The sequence below is a fragment of the Esox lucius genome, chromosome 24 (genome assembly GCF_011004845.1).
Source record: "Esox lucius isolate fEsoLuc1 chromosome 24, fEsoLuc1.pri, whole genome shotgun sequence".
Taxonomy (NCBI): Eukaryota; Metazoa; Chordata; class Actinopteri; order Esociformes; family Esocidae; genus Esox; species Esox lucius.
The window spans coordinates 18,230,466-18,246,080 of record NC_047592.1 but is presented as its reverse complement, the minus strand read 5'-3'; positions in this window follow the sequence as shown (position 1 = coordinate 18,246,080).

Sequence of the window (15,615 nt, the reverse complement as noted above, 5' to 3'; positions counted from 1 at the left end):
AGGAGGTGGCTGAAGAACTTGATTTCCTTAGGCTTGCTAAAGTACCAGTGGTCAACATAGCAAATGGTTTAAGGGGAAGGCTCAATGATATCTTTTTCTCTCTGTTAATGGTTTGTGTTAACCATATTCCAAACTCATGTCAGGTTTTGTAACATTTTCCTTTTTAATGGTAGTGAAGAAGAATCCAGTGTGAGTTCATATAGCCGAACTTTAAGGAGTTGTTGAGAAAAAAATCTATACAACTAAAGCAGAATTGATATATGATAAAGGATGATACAGGATTGTGTTAGAACACATAATGTAGGATTATGTTAGGTACTTAATACCAACTGCCAAAAACAAAAGCAAAATGGGGTCCATACAGCTGTGGTTTGTTCATTTAGTACATTTTAGGTGTGTAGTGGGAAGTACATCAGTAGTGGAAAGCACTATAAATCCACCCTATCCTCAAAAACGGCAAAAGAACGCTGGCTTAGCTGGAACGCTGGCTGAGCTGGAACGCTGGCTGAGCTGGAACGCTGGCTGAGCTGGAACGCTTGCGCGTCATAGCAAGTGAACTGAAACAAACCTTCGTTCAGCCTCTTCTAACCTGAATGAAGCTTAAAATTCCATAGCCTCAAAAAAGCACCAAAACAGGTCTCCTCTATTTTACTACTGTAACCTCATTTCACAACAAAACTGAAAAATAACTGGCATAGGAAGTAAACATTTGGTCCTATATGGTATTAATTGCACTTAAACCTGCGTTACGTGGAACTATATAAAAAATCGCCTTTTCTGACTATTTCTAGTCTAGCGTTTGAAGTCATTGAATGGCGCAAGCAATATTTTATTAAAAAGAGAACATTCTCCTGATTAATATGATGCCGCACTTGTACCTTGAAACTTAAATGAGTCACGTACATTATATTTCTTTTTATCCGTACAACAGCATCACTCATCTTATTGTGAGTTTAGGTGTTTACTAATGTGGATGAGTATTAGTAAGTAAACCGCAAACTGCAATGCAGACTTCTAGACAAAAGCGGAAGTTCCTCACTATGCTGGTGCACAGAGTCTATAGAACACCATGAAACAGAGCTGCCTTCTTTTATTCAAAAGTGTAATGTAAGAAAGGTGCTTGCTCCCCCTAGAGGACTTTTTATGCTAGACCAATGCAATAAATCATGCATGTCTTAGCTTATAAATCAATTACTACTCCATAAGTACTCAAGTCACTCATTTTAACTGACAGTTTGAACCGTACAATTGTTGTAGATTATAACATATTACAGACCAAGACGGCAGTGCTTGTACTTCTCGAGGCCCAGCCTCTACCCAGTTTTTGCAAATTTGCAGTAATTTACTTAATAGTTATTAGCTTATTTACTCAGTACAGCCTGGCATACACTATACACTCCTGGACATTGGAGCACAATGCACAGAATGTTTTTGACATCTTCCAACATCGCAAAGACGGCCTTGGGAGATGCTATTCACATTGTCGACTGGAAGAGCCTGGAGGCGGCATTGAGATCATAAACAAAGGCGTGGGAAGTGTGGAGTCCTCCGTGCTAGGCTAAAGCTAGCTCCACATCGACCTTCACTATCTAGCCTTTTCCTCGCTAACATACCGTCACTGGCGAACAAAATGGACGAAATATAACTGAGAATCATCTCACAAAAAAGGATTGCATCATCTTAGAAACATGGCTTGACAACAACAACAACGCAATTGAAAGTACCTAAAATGGGCACACGAACGCCGGAGCTGGACCTTGGAACAGCGGAAGCTCGCTTGATCTGATGTGTCACGTTTTCTTTTACATCATGTGGACGGCTTTAAGAGTGTGCCGTTTATCTGAGGAAGTGATGGCACCAGAATGCACTGTGGGAAGACAACAAGCCAGTGGAGGCAATGTGATCCTCTGGACATTGTTCTGATGGGAAAACCATGTTCATGTGGACGTCAATTCAACACGTTCTACCTATCTAAACCTCATTGCCAACCAGGTACACCCCTTCATGGCAATGGTAATCCCTGATGGCAGCAGCCTTTTCCAGCAGGATAATGCACCCTGCCACACATGGCTTGAGGAACATGATAAAGAGTTCAAGGTGTTCTTCTGACTTCTAAATTCTCTAGATCTCAATCAGATTGTTCATCTGTGGGATGTGCTGGACCAAAATGTCTGATGCAAGGTGACTCCACCTCTCAATTTACATGTGTTGAAGGATCTGCTGCTAATGTCTTGGTGCCAGATACCACAGGACACCTTCAGGGGTCTTAAACTGTGGAGTCCATGCTTCAGCAGGTCTGAGCTGTTTTGGTGGCATGCGGAAGACCAACAGCATATTGGGCAGGTGGACATAATGTTTTGGCGCATCAGTGTATACTGTATGTGGCTAGATAATTGTTGTTTCTTACCAGCCTCTACAGCTTCCATTTAAAATAATCCTGTGAATGAGTAATATGACTAATGACTAATACATCTACTGAAGGAGTGAGTGGACAGCAGAGTCACCATACTCCTACTCTGGATACTGTAGTAGTATTTGGCCAGTGGGAGACATCAACATCTTTGATAGAGAGACATTTTGACAGTGATAAGGCAAGCTGTTAATGGAGGAAGGTCACCTGGCCGTGTGCCACTATGTACTAAAGGTCACTGACTGTTTATTCTTTGTGTTGCCACTCCAAGCACTTTTGGCGTGTGTCTGTGTCATTACTATTATATTATATTTGGTTGTTCATTAGGAATTTAGTTGTCAAGGTTTTGATACATCACTTAATATCTTTTATTGGTTTCTTATTGCATGATGACAGGCCTGTAAAACACTTTGCTGAGCTTCACAGATTATGAAATAAGAAGTGCTTGTCCATCCATTAAAAATCAAATTTGGATCAAAGTCAAACAAGTATTTTTATTAATCAAATGCACCGAATAACACAGATTCATTCTGAACAATTAAGTTCTTATGACAGGGCACACAACATATACGCAGTATTAAGAAATATTTAAAAAATATAACAAAAATATTATACATAATGTAACAATGGATGAAGTATGAACTCTACAAACCAGGAAGCACAGTGGAAACCCAAAAACGGACTAGATTATCCCTGTATGTAGCCTCGTTATGGTAACTTATTTTGAACCTATTGTCTTACTATTTTTAAGATTATTGTTTCCTTTGTAATGTTGATAAAATATACACCTGGTTCGGTATTTACCAAATAATAAATATAGTTATTTTTCTGAATGAACAGGACAATATATGTTTACATTATTCTTCAATTAATGTCCAATTCCATCTATTATTATTGTACAATTGTTTAAAAAATATATCTTTTCATATAGGTACAATCTGTCACATCCAGCTGGCTAGATAGAGAAAATACAATATCCAAAATACCAGAAACACTGGTCTTGTTGACTCTCATTTAAATGTATCAATTAACTAATGGATTAAAATCCAGATTAGACAACATAGGACACAGATGAATCAAGATAGGACACAGGCTATTCCTGGACTAAAATAACTTTAAATAGAGAATCTCCACCTACTATGCTTCATCGAAGACTAGGTCTTACTGTGTCTGGGAAAGTGACGCTATATGTCCGATGATGAATGGATTTTGGCTGGTTAATATACTCTCCATTTAGAATGATTATTGGGCTACACGACTCTCACAGATTCTCTTAGACAAGATGTTACATGCAGTGTCAAATCAACAACTGATTTGATCAGAACATCGCTGACCTATTTGGGCACAGTCTTCACCTGACTCCCAGTCATTTGGTTCTGGAAAGGCACTGACTTTCGTTCCATTGTTTAGGTCCCAGTACCTTGAACAGGAAGGATATAAACCATTACTCCATACTGTATTTTGCTACAGAAGGAAACACAGGGGTTATAACCTATATACTGTGACCTCAACTAGTTTTGGCACACTTGGTAAATATGTGCAAAATGGGCAGAGAAAAAAATGAAACACTGAAAAACAGCCCCAGAACATGAATGGTCGACCACCATACTTCACAGTGGCGATGACATAGATTTCTGCATGGCTATCTTATGTCTACGCCAAACCAACCACTGAAGTTTGCTTCCACAAAACTATATTGTGGTCTCATCTGACCATTTAACCCTGCCCCATTAAAATTTCCAGTAACGTTTGACAAACTGTAGGCGCTTGAGTTTGTTGTTTGATGACAACCCTCCCAAACATCTTGTGGTTATGTAGGAGGTGCCTGATTGTAGTTTGGTAGAATATCTGTCCCCAAAACCCAGCTAATGTGCAACTTTATTCTAACTAACATAACTGCAGTTAGACAGCTGTGATCCTTTGGAGATTCATTGGCCACTCAAACTATCCTCATCACTGTGTGTGGATTCAATATAGGCACATAAAATATGAATGGGAATATACTTTAATTAGGTTTTTCTCAACAATTTCTAGGGGTACCAATAATGTTGCCAACATGTTTTAGAAAAATAATAATAATAATTAAATGTGCATGTCTTTTTTTCTTAATTTTACTTTAACTAAAGATCAGACTTTTGTGAATATTTTGAATGAACGACCAAAAGAATAAAGAGCAGGCTATTTTCACAGTTTTACAAATATTTTCCAAGGGTGGCACTGTAGGTAATAATTATATAGTTGTGAGAATGTTTGTTTGTTATTGAGTCAATGGTTATAACTGCCTTTTGACTGACAAACTGAATTTGTGTATTTGTGCGTGCGTGTGAATACAATTTGAGAACCAGAAGTACAATGGCTTGGGTGTTAGGTTAAGGGTAAAATGTTAGGTTTAGGGGCTTTAGGTTTAATGTCAGGACATAGTGCAGAATTTTCACACACCTGCTACACCAGGCAAATTGAACAGCAAGACAACAAACAAATGAATTGTTTGTCAGTTCACTGAGAGTTTAGAACTAGAAAAAACATGACATTTGTTTTCTTATCATTTAAAACAGTTTAATCAGTAAAAGAGACCGCTGTAGTATCTCAAAATCAAACTCCAACTGCTGTTGGAGCAATAGAGTACATCACTGTGTCATCTGCATATAAATGGAAATCACAATGTGTGACATCACCAATGTTGTTTATATAAAGTGAGAACAATGCTGGGTATCTTAGTGATGCTGTGTGTGATTGCAATTCCATCGAATACAACTCTTTAGGAAGTAGGTACACAGACAATTCTCTTGGCACAATTAGCAGTTTATTTCTTGTAAGGATAGAGGTTTCAAAGCTTACACAGCAAACTGTGAGACATCTCTAGGGTCAGTAAACATTCACTACTTATACAAGAACGGGTGGGGGTAAGAATCTGCATATTCATCATGTAAAGTAAATTATGTTCCTTAATCTCTTCCTGCCCCCAGTTGTGTCTCTTCCTCTATCCTCTCCTAAGTGTTTACCCAAATGGGCAAATTGCCCCTACTTCCCCCAAGGGGCTAGAGGAACATGGTAAATGACTCTTTCAGGCCACATTTTTGAAGAACAAAGAACAGATACACTTATTGGTCAAGACAGATTAACAAATGGTCAGAGGACCCAAAGGTCTACTGATATCATACAGACATGTCACAAAGAAATGAGGACCAGATCTCATGTCGCATTCCTCTATACATGTAGGTAGAATCAAAAAAATCAGTTCAAGACATTTCTATAACATATGGCTGGTCTGTACAGCAGCCTTCTCCAGTTCCTGTTGGTGTCAAGACTTTTTTGCCATAATTCCAGCCAGTCAAGATTATTCCACATTTTGGCCCTGAGAATCCCAATGGTTGCTGAAGCAGCACATATGAGGTCACTGTCCGGTTCAGAGTTTCCGCTAGAAAAAAATGGTGCCGGTCAAAGTTTAATTTTTCGGACATTTTGATGATATGCCGGTCAAATATTGCCTCTTATTTAGTGAAGTTGAGGAAAACTGCATGGCAGGCTATGTAACTTTAAAAAATGACATAATCAGGCCGTATTGAATGCAACATGTTTATTAGCCTAATTTTTAAATGGACGGAAAAAAAGAAAACATGAACGTGGGATTGGCGTCAATCAACGCCAATTGATTTTACTGGTTTCACATTCATATTTTAACAAACCAATCCCCCTTCCCCACATAAAATATCTGAATAGTAGCCTATTGATTTTAATCAAGCAGACAAATATACACTCTCAGCAGCCTGTCTCATTTAGCTGGTAACATTTTAATTTGCCACCGTGAAATGACTCCTTGTCAAATTAACTGGAACAAACAAATGACTAGCCCTATAACATTGTCTCGCGTCATGTTAGGATACTTTTTACGCTGTTTTGCAGTGCTGAATTGTGCTGCCGACTTAAAATCAAAACTTTCCAGTGTCTCTCCACAACTTGCAATGCGCATAAGCCGCGTAACCTTGTTTTCCGCAAGGCGACTTCGCTGCTTCGTCTTGATCCGATTCTGCAGCGAGAACCCCCTCTCTGCAGGAACACCCGAGACAGGGATTACACAGGCTATCGCGGCGAGCTTGGTCCACTCTGGGTACATTTCGTTGAAATCACATATGAGAACTTCGCAGGCTGTGGAGAAATGCAATCCTCCATAGCCACGGAGCGCTGTCATGACAGCGAGGGCATCACGTCGCAGGCTTACGGCATCGATAAGAGGAGCAATGTCCGCAGACTCAATGCTTGTAAAATGGAAAATAATCCTTCTGATCGCTGGTTCTGCATATTCTTGAAGAGCTATAAGATAATATAATAAGTGAGAACGATATTAGAATTATAGGCCTACAAAAGAATGATGCGCTTATTATAAATAGGCCTGTATGGGTCATTCTATGGAAATGTCAATTTTTCTGTCCCTAAAATAAAACAATATGTAATTTGAAAAATTACACCTTCTTGAGCTATCAATGTGGCAATATTTGATTTTTATTAATTCTATAGAATTCTAAGCACCACAGAAGTGCTCCTCCCGTCATAGGGAAAGTGCTTATTTTAAAATACAATAATGTATACATAACTATCAAATATATTTGATATTATATTTAAAGTATAAAATATATAAAACATATTCTGTCATATTAAATACAATGTCACATGTGACAATCATTTTACATCCATTTAATTCTGCTACACTCAAAATGTTAGATTTAAAGGATTTCATTACTTAATTTTAACCGGTTTTCAAATATTTTCATTGTTATAGCAAATACACAAACGAACTAACCTCATTCAAAGCACACTTACCAAATCTGATTAAAACAAATAAAACATAATCTCCTTATTTTTTGTATTATTATTATTTTTCGGTAACTCTGACTACATATGCTGAAAAAATAAATAGAAATAATATTTTATAAAAACCTTCGAAATTGCCAACGAAGTAAGGTAACACCAGTGACAAAAAAATAAATAAAAAAGTAGGCCCACGTGCCGTCTTTAAATAAATGCACAAAAAATATAAATTTTTATTTATATATAAAAAAAAAATGTAATCTAATAATGTGGTGTATGTTTAAATGTCAGAAAAATATATACATTTTAAGACTTTTTGCCAAACCAAAAGTGGACGTTTCTGTAGAATGACCCGTAGGCCTATAATAAATCAACAGCTACTTACCACTATGTGTCTGCGGATATCTAGAAGGGTTCAGAAGGGCATCGAGGCATTGAAGCAGATCCATGCAATCCTCGGGGAACCGATCTTGCAAGACATCTATCAGATGTTGAACATAGCGTTCCCTGGCTTTTTTGAAAGCTTGAATGGGTCACTTTGACATCCTTGTATGTGCCGTCTTTATAGCCCGCCTGGAATGTCTCCTCTTCTGGACCTGGGACATCTCATAACTGTGTAAATGCCGCGACAGGTGCTTGCACTATTGGTCGGATGCTGGAAAGATTGACGTTGTCTTTCTGAAAAACTAAATTCAGTTTTGTCATCACTGGTAGTAGATCGGTCAGTGCGTGAGTCAGGGCTATGAAGCTGTAGGTCTGGATTTGACCAAGCAGTCCTTGTGCTTGAGTATTTCCTCCCAGGGCCTGAAGTTCCATGGCCACAGCTGCCCAGTTGTGCTTCATGGCCTCCACAGCCTGCGCACGGCTGCTTGAGGCTGACCATGTCCTCATCACTCAGTGAAGCTGTTAATTGGCGGAGCCGGGTTGTTCTGGTGGCAGAGTGTCTGTAGAAGGAGTACACTGAGGAGATCGTGTTTTTGTAAGCTCTGATGTTTTCCACAGCTTTCGCTGCGTCAAGCGCAGAAAGTGCAGCCCTGTGGGCAACGCAGTGCACCTGGATAGCAAAGGGATTCGCTTGCTTAAACAAAGCACCAACCCCACCATGCCTTCCCATCATTACACTTGCACCATCTGAACCCAGGCCAATGACACGCGACAGTGCTATATGCATTTCGCGAAGCACCGCAACAACGCGATCATAAATGCATCTTGCGGTCCCGGAGTCCACATCATAATTTCCAAGAAAGCTTGTCTCCACCTTTCCTTTTATTTCCAGCTTTAGATATACGGTTAACTTTTTGTTCACAGTGATATTTACAGTTTCGTCAATTATTATTCCAATGAAGTCACTGTTTTTCACTTTTTCACGGATCTGTTCCATTACGACGTGTTCTAATGCCCTCTCCATATCATCCTCAGAGTCGCTGTGGCAATAAATGCCATCGGTGGTGACAAAATCTGGAGCATCGAGAGCTTGCAGTAGCTCAGTCTGTGCTACAAAATGGTTAGATGGGAGATCATGTTTTGCCATGTGGAATACAATTTTGAGCTGAGAGCATAGTTTTTTCTTAGAAGTTTCCATGGCCTTGTCACAGTGGCCTTTTATTGCAACCTGCTGTGGCATTAAATTGAGCGCAGAAACATGGTCATTGCTCTGGTCATTGCTCTGTCCAATGAGAGCAGACATTCTCAAATTATTCGACCCTTTTGTGAATCCGTTGCGTCGTCCTGCCTTTTCTTTTCGCAGTGCGAACAGAACATCTTTTCGTTACCATCAACTATCTTACATCTCAGCCATGGGAACTTGTCACTCCATTCCGACCGATACGCCCTCGTCTTTTCTCCGGTGGTGGTGGTAGAGCTGTCTGGACATCTGAGGCTTCAGGCGTTCCTGATTCCCCATCGTCCGTAGCGTCTGGCCTCTGAAAAAAGCTTTTATGGCTAGTCTGCCTGTGCCTGGACATATTTGTAAGTAACGTCTCACTAATTCGTTCGTTGTTTATGTCTATATTACAGCCGTTTTAGGCGTGGCTTCGTTTGAAATGCAGCATGCGATGTTGTTTACTAACTTTCAAACGGTAGAGCCTACATGCCCTGTTACTTTATAACATAGCCAAAGTGCGGTGTATTTCTGCTTTATACATTTTAGGCTTATTCTCAATTTCAGATTGTGTCAGGGAAGCAGGAATATTAGACAATTTTAATCGGACAATTTGACCGGAGATATTTAATTCTGTCGGACATTTCTTTTTTTTCGGACAATGTCCGGTAATTACCGGAAAACGGAAACCCTGGTCCAGTTGTATCATGTTTCTCTATACTTCAGAATTCATGCTACTGCTGCTTTCATGAATGAAATGAACCAGTACCCATGGCAGCCATACTGATGCCACTATTTTATTTATTTTATATATTGTTGGATAATCTAATATCGGTTACCTGCAAACCAACAGATTAGTCACTTATAGTCATGGTTATCTGCTAGCTCACACAATGGCTTGAGATAAAATCTAGTTAAGATGGGCCTGTTCACCAGCCATACTCTATGGAAGTAGTACAAATATCATAATTTGAACATATGACTTCCTGGTATTAAAATAGGCTATTTTCTTGCTTGCATCTTTTCTTTTTATTCTTGAAGATTTGGATAGGACGAATGAACCCGAGGCTCCGAAGCACCGTTCAGCTTTCCGAGATCTATTGTTTCGATGCAGTATACCTGAAGTTAATTTCAAAGTACAACAACATGACCAATGACGTTCGACCAATGACGTCACAAAATCTAAATCAAGTTTCCTACCTGCAAGCAAATAAGCAAGTTTATTTATATAGCACAATTCATACATAGAATCAATTCAATGTGCTTTACAGAGAAAACAGTATAAAAATACAATAGCATAAAAACAAATACTCAACAAGTCTTCAAACATATCAGAAATGTATTCGGGTCCTAAACCATTTAGAGATTTATAAACTAAAAGCATCATTTTAAAATCTATTCTGTGACTGACTGGAAGCGAATGCAAAGATTTAAGAACCGGAGTGATGTGCTCTGTTCTCTTGGTCCTGGTTAACATTCTAGCAGCAGCATTCTGAATGAGCTACAGCTGTTTTACAGTCTTTTTGTCGAGCCCAGTTAAGTAGCCATTACAATAGTCAACCCTACTAGAGATAAAAGCAAGGATGAGCTTCTCTTGGTCTTTTTGGGACACCACGCCTTTGATTCTGGCTATATTCTTATGATGATAGAATGCTGTTTTGGTGACCACTTTTATATGACTGTTAAATGTGAGGTCGGAGTCTATCAAAACACCAAGATTACGCACTTGATCACTGGTATTAAGAGCCCAATAATCCAGCTCTTTACTAATACTTGTTCTTTTATTTTTGTTGCCAAACACAATAATCTCAATGTTGGTTCATCCAGGTATTTATGTGCTCTATACAGTGACACAGAGAGAGCTGTTGTCATATGGTTCGAGAGCCATATATATTTGAGTATCATCGGCATAGCTGTGGTAGTTCATGTTGTTGTTCTGTAGAACAGCCGTTGTTTTTGGAATGGCTGTTTTGAAACTGTGTGCATAAAAGGTTAATGACATTCGGTCACTTCGAGGGTTGTCAGTAGACGTTTGCGACACACATTTGAATGGAAATTGGAGAGAAGGATTTGAAAGAGAATTATACAAGAGAATCATACAAAAGAATACATTTGTGAATAAATTAGAGAATGAATTAGTGTTGGTAAGATATTATTAAGAGTCATACAAAAGAGTAGGTATTTTGAGAAGTAGACAAGATAATTATTAAGAGTGTTGCTCAGCTAGGTTCCTGGAAAGAGTAATAGGATTGTGTATTAGAAAGCAATGGAGAATAGTATGTATGACAATGTTTATTTAGTCAACAAAAATAGTGACAGAAATATTCAATAAATTCCTTTTTTTCAGTGGCAGTTGACGAGATAACTGACTGAAAATAAAAAATAAAATAAAAAGACTTCTCATTTTGGTTGACAAAAACGAAACTAAATTAAATTATCTTTGTAACAATAGTCTTATTTAACTACCATAGTTGGAAAGGAGGATTTTGGAAAAAGAGGTTCTCTTTGGCTTTTTCTTTTTCTTTCAGATCAAAAGATATCTGAAAGCTCCTCATCCCAATATATATGCACAGACAAAGACTGTGGTGTGGTGCCTGGAGATGGGAATACCCTAATTTGTAAACTATCAAAAAGTATTATTCTATTCTTCCCTCATTCTTTCATTTCTTACAAACTGATATTTACATCCATGTGAATTTAACTGCTTGAACAATAATGCATTTGCAAATACGCATTATCCACTGGCTAATTACATCTAGGAAGTCTGGGCATCCCTGCTTAGACTGCTGCCCCCGCGACCCGGCCCCGGATGAAGCGGAAGAAGATGATGATGATGATGATGATGATTACATCTTGGACATTTCGGATTTCACACTTCCATAATGTGCACAACGCTGCGCTTACAATTTTTATTAATAGGCCTAATTGTAGGCAATATCAACATTGTACGTGAAACATTATGATGTGCCCCATTAGCCTTGTTTGATATGGTGATATGTTTAAACTATTATAGGTTAATGAGTCAATAACTGTGATTGGACTAAAATGCGACTAAAACATAAGGGCATTTTGTTGACTTAAATGGCTAAATAATTATTCAAATTACATGAATGTGACTAAACCTTAAAGATATTTTAGCATAATATCACGTAATCGATGACGTTTGAAGATTCGTTTGACCAAGTTCTTTTGAAATTGGAACGCAACAACCCACAGTGCACAAATTACCAAAGACCAATGACCAAAGGCCAAATAGTGTCCTCTGTATGAACCCAGAACCATTGCATTGCAAGCTCTGTGATCTAAAGTCTGACCCACACATTAAACCACAGTTCTGCTTAGAAAGCCGCAAAGCTGACAAAATGTACAAAAAAACACAAACCCAGCAGCTATGAAACAGATATTTAAAAGATAGTGACTCCGAATACACACCTCTTTCATCATCTCACCATCAAGCTGAGAAACAGGGTGTTTTCAAACAGGAACTATGTTACTTCCTTTTAACATGCATACACAGATATGGTTGCAGAACTGCAGTCCTAATCAGAGGGGTTACTGATCTTTCTTGTATACTTTATCTTCTCTATATGAAGCAATGTAGTCCACCAATTCTACACCTTTTGATTTATGTACCACCTGCTTCTATACCATGAAGTGCCCCTTATTTGCATTGAATGTACCAGTAAACCAATGGCTTCCGGAGTCTTCTCAAGTTTCCCCTCAGGCAAAGTTATAGTGGGTGGTTAATGCAAGTAAATTCTGTTTACCCACTATTTTAGTTTGCTTGACAGTTTATCCACCTACAGTTGAGCTCAGTTTGCATACCCTGGCGGAAATTGTGAAATATTGGCATTGATTTTGAAAATATGACTCATCATGCAAAATAACTGTTTTATTTTTAAGGATAGTGATCATATGAAGCCATTTATTATCACATAGTTGCTTGGCTCCTTTTTAAATCATAATGATAAGAGAAATCACCCAAATGGCCCAGATCAAAAGTTTACATACCCTTGAATATTTGGCCTTGTTACAGACACACAAGGTTACATTTGCCACAAGTCCTGCATGTCTGGCTGCGTGCAGGGCAGTTTTGAGCCTGTGAGCTGTGCGCCAAAGATCCCCAATTCCCACAGAGCTGCTGTGAGCGATAACGTTGTGTGGAAGCTAGCAGCACTGCCTCTCCACTCTCACTCACTTGAAGGCGGAGCATCTGCTCGCCTAGTGTCTGAGAGGGCGGGTCTGTGTCAGGGAACAGTGGCTGGATAGAGGTAGCTAGTTTTGCACATAGACATAATAAAGAGTAGACGCCGCATTGGCTGCTGGGGCGCGAGAAATACGGCCGCCATGTTTGACCGGTCATACTCCTATTTAAGTAGCAGCAGAAGCAACGATGCCAGAGCACTGTGGAGCATACTCCTGCTCATATCGGCGGACCATCGAAAGCAGGGCTCGGGGGATTACTTTTCACAAGTAAGATTTAACATTACCGTATTATTGGTTGTATTTTGTGACTAGAATATTACCAGAGAGTTGAGAAGGAGCAAGGATCTTTGATATTACTGTACTGAAATCGTATCCAGCTAGCTAGGCTATGTTTACAGCACCAGCCGGTGTTCACCCAGCGAACTGAGACTTGATAAGTCATATTCTATAACACTGACTTAGATTACAACTGACTCAAGAATGCTATTGTAGAAATAAAGCAAATATTACTGGTATAACATTGGCCAGCTAATTATATATTCATATAAATAAAAGACGGTATTATCATTGTTGTGCAGTACTAGCTTAGCTAGTAACTTAGTATTTTGGCGGTAGCTTCACTATTTTCAGAATCAAGTAACTTTTTTCAGTAGTAGTAACTCCTTTATTTACCAAGTAGCTTGGCCACACAAGCTACTTTTCTTTTCATGTGAAATTAGCACAACTTAAAGTAGCTTCCTATGTAATGAACTAGCCTACTGCTGTGTTTGTGTAACTTTTTTTATATATATTTTTTTTGTGTTTTGTGTTACTTAGCTTGCTACATTTGACTGGGTGGTAGCTTTTGTGTAGTGAAGCTTTATTCATGACAGAGTAACTAATAGCTTAGCTCACTGCAATTTCCAAGTAACTTGCCCAACACTGTATTATTCACGTGTAATTCACCCTAACAAAAGTAAGTTACCTCTCATGTCTCATACCCACCACACTTAAAATAAAGGCAACAGAACATCTGATAGTAGAATGGTTTTCAAACAAGCTTATTATTTAGTTCAGCGGTATGTGCTCACCTACAGGTTCAGCCAAGATCACTTGGAGCTCCTATTTAATTAAATCAGAGCGTCAGGTAGGGTTGGTGTTCTTTTAATTACAATTTTGAAAATATACCTAATGAATATCTTTATGTCTTGTGAGTAATGTATGTATTGTGTGCCTGTTTTCCATATAAGGAGGCTGGAATAACAATCCATCGGCACTTCCAGGCCATCTTCCGCCGCCTGATGGTTCGGTGTGGTGTCTCACCTGTGTAAAGCACTATATAAATTATAATGTATTTTTTTTTATTATTATTTTAATAAGGTGCTGAGTGCTGCAGACAGGGTGATCCGCCAAGCTTCACCAATGCCAGCTCCTAAGGTGTCGACAGTCACAGACATCGTCCGGGAGGAGATTGGAACGGAGGATGTTTTTCTGCTTGGGGAACACATTGAGGAGACTCAGTCTGGCATCGACAACCATCATTCTGACTTGTTGTCATTGGTTGTGTCTGTGTTTCTCAAAATAAGGCTGCACCACATTACCAAACTCACCTCTCTTGAACTGCAGAAAGGGAGCACGAGGAAGAACTGTCCTCTTTCAGGGGTTTTAGAGCGTGTGCATGTGTGTAGTTCCACGACAATTCAAGACTTTAATCCTAAATTCCAGCATCCCAAAACTAATTCTAAGCTTTATCTGTACTTTAACCTAACTCATCACACATAGTATCTTTATGTCATATCTGTCGTCATTCTGACAAGATTAACACTGAATCTGAAAGCAATGGCTTAAAACTGCCTGAAAACAGTGGTCTGTCACATTTTATGTGAATACTGCTGTAAGTGTTGTTGGGTCTGTAAATACCTCTGTTTGTTTGTGTTTCATGAACTCTAGCCTCATGGTGTGTGTCTCCAGGAATCCAAATGTTGGTCTCCTTTGCCTTACACTAAGTTTGTGAGCTTGTGTATAATGAAGTTTATCTTTACATTATGTCCTTGTTATTGTCTTAGCCCTGATCCCTTTCCCTCTGGGTTCTGAAAAGCACTTGTAACTGTGTTTTGAAAATTGCTACATTAATTAAGTTTGCAGACTTTTCAAGGGAGTTTAAACAAAGTAAATGTGTAGTTTAAATAAAAACAGTCACTTTTCATTTCATCCTGCTATTTTAGACTGGGACCCATGTGAGTATGTTGGGATGGGGGCTGTGAAATGAGAGAGAGAGAGAAATATATATTTCTGACTTTACTGCCACTATTTACACATTAGGTGTTTCAATCAGAATGATAGTCAAACTGGAAATGTTCCTGTTTTTCTCCCTTTTTGGGGATTATGTTCACAGTTTTGATGAATATAAAACTATGAATATTAAAATATGCCGAACCATGTGTCCTGTATCATAGCTACATGTATGACCTTTGCAGCAAAAAAATCTGCCTGAAAATCAGTAAGGTATTCACTGAGGTATGATTAATTAAATGCGCTGACAGGTCGTTTCACCTGCCAAAACAGATTACATTGAGTGGAGCAGCTGACCGGTCCAAGATGGCGGTCCCACGGC